General features: G+C 36.2%; 1 long non-coding RNA gene across 1 annotated transcript; it reads right to left on the bottom strand.

Annotated features, from left to right (window-relative positions):
• Positions 1 to 889: 889 nt before the first annotated feature.
• LOC139741787 (uncharacterized) lies at positions 890 to 4,652 on the bottom strand. The gene is made up of 3 exons (XR_011711642.1): positions 4,497 to 4,652; positions 3,657 to 3,727; positions 890 to 1,328 (listed from the first exon to the last, which is right to left on the bottom strand). It is a non-coding gene; the product is annotated as an uncharacterized lncRNA (long non-coding RNA).
• Positions 4,653 to 5,822: the final 1,170 nt, after the last annotated feature.

Here is a 5,822-nt window from a genome sequence, read left to right as displayed (position 1 = left end):
ACTAACAAGCAAAAATCATCCATTCAGTGGATTTTGGTATGAAAGAAACATTATGGTCACTAAACACAACCACTTAAAGAAAAATTATTACAAGCAATCATTTTAGTCTATGAGTCTAAATTTCATTGAAATATTGAACTTATTCAAAGTGTTTTATTCATATAGATTTAAACGATTTTCATAATGCAATGATGCGCATCACAATATATTACAACATATCCCGTAACAGATTCACTGTTACATTAATTTCCCTTTATGTCAAACCAATTAGAAAGACACATGATGGCAAGATAACGATTGACCAGAAAAAGATTACAATCACCATCAAAACTAGCGAAAACAGTGATAGAAATTTACATAATATTATGACAGATTAAGTTCGAAAAACAGCAAGAAAGATGGATTTTAAAAGAACAGTCCATCACAGCGAAAGATAGAGAGATTCCATTCTTACAATTGTCATTGTATGTGGAAATATGATATTCAGACGAAGATATAATAAGCTTATGAACGATTACAGTATCCCATACAGGGGTACATACATGTTGCACTACATGCATAATAGCCTGTGTTTATCTATCTGCCCGTATCACGATGATTATTATGACGGAGGTGGTCCTAGAGAGCAAGGAGCTTCAAGCTCCTTGCTAGAGAGTGACATCGCGCCCATCTGTTTTATGTATCAGGTGGTAAGCATATTCTTTTTTTTATGGCGCCGTCGAGATCACCATGAACAAAATTAAGATGGTCAGCAGTTTTTGCACATTGTAACAGATCTTGCGTTAGCCATCGCGAACCGTGAGCTTGATTACAGCTATAGGCTGAAATTGGCACCATGTCCTGTACCATTACCCAAGTTATATGTCCGATTATACAAAGCGTGCTGCCAGCTCATAAAAGCATAATCTTCAGTTTGAAAATCAAAGGTTACTCAATCGACGTTCTTGTTAATTGATGCAAAGATAAATCAAGGAAAGGATACAATGACCCATATTGCCTGCGTAACACTTCTACAAATCTTCGTCATTATTTGTCGTTTAGGGCCTACATAACCCCCTCTCGCCTAATGACTACGTCACCAGGTAGTGAATCCACTGTCCTTCAACAGACTCGTTATATCGTCCATAGACTTGTTCGACCCATCAGTTCATCTCGTCACCAAACCGGACCCTTTGAGAATTCGACCTCCGTGTATCGTGTGCCGTCGTTGCGACGTTCGCTGTCGTAGTCGCGGTAGGAGAACTCGTGGAAGAAAAACGCCATGCCGACGATCATGAAGCAGGCGGCCACGCCACCCGCAACCCCTGCAGATATATAGATCTTACGATCTGTTGTGGGCAAGCAGAGAGGGATGATGTTGTAGTTGATATAAAGCAAACAATGGGTTATTTACCAAATAAAGGTGCGTGTATGAAATATAAGGAATAAGAAAAATATATGTATACGCACACATGCACGACACATATCACAACACGTATTAACATAAATACTTACACTATACTTATTATGTGAACTTTCTTGGATAGACAGATAATTTAATGGATAAGAAAAGGAACAGAGAGAGAGAGAGAGAGAGAGAGAGAGAGAGAGAGAAATAAAACGGCCAAAGCCAACAAGGGTGAAAAGGGTCTTGTTTTGTTGAGCTCGTATGGCTACTCAATTATGTCCACCTCTCCGTAATCTCAAAAATATTTGATTTTCTGCATGGTTTTGCTTTTTTTTTCGTGAAATATTGATTTCAAGATGCACTTCTGATAGCAAAATGGGTTTGTCGATTTGTGTTAAGCGCCCTATCGTTTGCGCAGAAATTTAGTATTACCAGTCGAAGATCCGATTTCATGAGACTTATAGGAAAAAGTTACGAAAATACTAAGCGACATTTTATAGGCATAACGTAGTTAGCAACAATAAGTTCCAATTATTATGATACAAATGTATTTACCCATTAGAAAACTCTCCTTATGCGGACAAAGAATTTGGAAGTAGAAACAGACCCTGGAAGCTTTTGTGTCCACCATAGGATATAATCATGACTTTAAGCTACACAGGAGAATGAGGCGTATTGCGTTCGGAAGCAAAGGGGATTAAACTCCGTCAAACAAAACTAGTTTCCATCGGGACTTATTATGCAAATTCCTCCCCGAATACTTTCACGGCTAATCACTCCCTCAGTTCATGGACAATTCAATTCAATTCAATTCAATTCAATTCAATTCAATTCAATGTTTTATTTCATATTTCGACAAGAACATATAGACATCACTCTTTTGGGTAACAGAAAATAAGGTGCGTAAAACTATGTAGGATGAAAAGAATGTACAATGATTGTAGCATTGTATAGAGGCTTGAGCATTTTCCTTCCGCTTAAAGGGATGGTATAGTTTTGACTTCAGTTTTCCAAAATTTTTGTGAGATAATGAGAAACCTCTTATGAAATATTAACGAGCATACATTTCTAAGAGGAATTCAGAGTTTATTTTATGAAAATTGGTTTTGATATGGCTGAGATATCCAATAACAAAGAGGTCCCAATAAAAAGTGGGACCCACTTTTTATTAGGATCACTTTGCTTTGCTTGGGTTTTCGGTATCCCAGCCATTTCAAAACCGATTTTCATCAAATAGTCTTTGAATACCTCTTGGAATTAGAAAATTTCAAGTTTCAAGTTTCTTTATTTCACCAAAGCAAGGAACATATTAAAAAATAATACATACACCAATATTCGGATACGATTACAAACATATCAATAATACAGTGAAAAGGAAAAAATACTACAGAAATAGATTGACAATTACACATACGTAGGTTTAACAGATATGCTATGGTAGGTAGCAGCCAGAAAGGAAATGTCCCCTAATTCTAGCTGACCTGAAATCATTTGTTCAATTTCAATTATCTATAGTGTGTTCAAATTGAAGTAAAACGCAAGAACAGGACAAGACAACACAACACAAAACAAAACACATAATGACAATAACAAAATACGGGATGTCTTGAATCATAAAGAATAAAAGATTATACTCTTGACCTCAATGAGTTTGGCTATAATTATAAAATTGCGTACTCCGTATTTCATAAGTGGTTTCTCATTATCTCGCAAAATATTCAAATCTGAATCCACGACCTGATACACGATTTGCATATTTTTCACATAATCATTAATTTACGAGTTTTGTCATTCTGACATCTTAGGTTACACGATGTCATACAATTTCATTCCGTTCTCTACCCTTTATCCTTAAAGAGTTTGCACGGACACGACGGACAAGCTATAATCTACAACTGTTTAAATACTGAAGATAGATTATTGGCCATTGGTATCGATTGCATTCCTCTTTCTCTCTTTCACTATTAGTCTATGTTTTCATCTGTGTTCCGTGTCTCTCTATGGATATCCATGTAATAATTAACTTTTTTTTGATTATCATCTCTCTCTCTCTCTCTCTCTCTCTCTCTCTCTCATTTGCTCAGACATTATTTACAAAAGCAGTATATTCTGTAAATAAAACATAAATTTTCATGGCATGAAACTTTTCCGAATTTTGCGGGGAGGCAGGTTTCGCGAAAGTAAAATCTACACAATGCATTGAATAGTGGCAATTCCCGAAAAATATTTTTCTAGTTTTTACAGCTACACGGTGACATAGCGCACTAACCGTTGGCTGCTGCATGAACACTGGAAACCAGGGCAACCAAAACGACGACAAGAACTTCGGAAGTTTTCATCCTTGAAGATACAAACAGATCATGTGACAATACATTGTAAGAGCCCTACATGTTACATCTCTCAATCTGATGATCCTATGCAGGCATCAGTCAAGTTGTCGTTCAAGGCAATAAATCATGGACCTACACAATGGTTCAGCTATTCTATAGACGTGCTTCTAAATAACTTTGTAAATGAGTCACATGAACTGCAGTGTGGAGGAAAAGATGGGTATGTATATATAATAAATGAGAGTGAGCCTGAATGCAATCTTATGATACAATTACATTTCGTTTCATTTCATTTCATTTCATTTCACTTCATTTATTCATTTCCATATCAAATCAATACAAAATTATTGTAAAGTAGCATTAAAAGATTTGTACAAGAGGGTGAAATGTCATGAAGCAAATACAAATACAAATAATAGCATAACAAAAGTATAATACATTATACAGCTGCATCTACAAGCACATATGGATGCGAGCAATTTACATAATTTTGATCTTCATGAAATCACTATGAGCTGAAATAGACATGGACAGTGTGCAAAAGTTGGAGGCTTTATAACTTTTATTACAAGTGTACTACATTAACAAAACGATACCAATATACTAGATGGGGGGTCTCCGAATATTGCACGTCAAAGAATACTGTCAGCATTACGGAATAAGCAGCAAAAGTGTTAAGGCAGGAGTCGAGCTTCGGTCTCCACGAATGGTGCAATCTGGTTTGACGCCCCTTAACACTGCTTGCAATATTTCTTCCTCCTTAACTATTTGAAACTCACCTTTATATCTGCAGTCGTGATGTAATAGCACAAGAAGAAATGGTATACAGCGTTGACGACAGAAAACCGAAAAGAGAGAGAGAAAGGGCTCGATGTATAGTATAACGAAAGAATAAGTCTGATCCCGGAAGTATCCGAAATCAAAATGTTCGAAGCATTCTCTCACCAAACGTTCGTCATAAATGCTCACGTGACCGCTCTGGCAAACAGCAAATATACTTTAATAACCACTTCAGGGTGTCCAAGAAATAACATATTTCGAACAATGTCGACACACAGGTGTCTCTCACACGCACATGGTTGACAGAAACAGTCACATAATCATGCGATTTTTTTGTTCTTTGTTTGTTTTGTTTAATACATCATAATCACACCATTGGCACAGGGAAACATGCCCAATTATTTCTGCGTACCTATATAGTTCAGGGCTGTGTTTTCTTAAAACTCTGTTGTTCATTAACCCTCTGTGTGCTTTGAGTGCCAATTGGCAGAGAAAACCCCATAGCGTTGTAAACACTGTCCAGGGTCTCTGGCGTAGAAAGGATTAACAACGAAGAACAATACTAGTATTTTTTTTTTTTGGTACCTCGGTCAAATGCACATGTTCATGAAGGTGACAGTGCAAGAGTGCAGTGTGTTATTAGATAGTATTATGTTGCATACTATACAGGTAGAGGATGGAGCAGGTATACAGAAGATGATAGACAAACTCACACACGCTCAGACACAAATAGCTAAACTATAGAAAAGGAGGCAGAGAGAGATACATAGACATGTCTATTTCTCTCTATCTTTGCCTGCAGGCAGAGAAGCAGAAAGGGAATGATCATCGGGAAACTGTTAAGTGTTCGTTAGAATTAATATATATATATATTACTTTCCAAAGAGGAGGCGAACATGATGAAACGGAAACCACATTAGTTTCATCGTGACGGAATTGAATTGAATTGAATTGAATTGAATTGAATTGAATTGAATTGAATTGAAAAGGTGTTTTATTCATCAATATCTATAGCAGCCCGGAGGCTGAATTACAGACATTGTTAACAAAGGGCCATGAATACATTAAAAATACTCACAAGATACAGGGTAGCAATGAGAAAAAAAGTGCATAGAACAGCAAAAGGTAAATCTTATTCATTTTAATCATTGCACAATGAACCTATAATACAAAACAAAAACAAATATTACAAATACAATATCTCATATCACTATTCTCAATAATTATTAAAAAATAAATTGAGTTTATGTTAATCGTGTATGCCGGTCATTTATACTTATTAATACAGATGCTGTTATACAGCTCAGATCAACACATTTTACACA

The sequence above is a fragment of the Diadema antillarum genome, unplaced genomic scaffold, assembly GCF_040938485.1.
Source record: "Diadema antillarum isolate AM-2024a unplaced genomic scaffold, OU_Dant_1.0 seq00000953_RagTag, whole genome shotgun sequence".
NCBI lineage: Eukaryota > Metazoa > Echinodermata > Echinoidea > Diadematoida > Diadematidae > Diadema > Diadema antillarum.
This window is presented reverse-complemented; position numbering and strand designations above follow the sequence as displayed.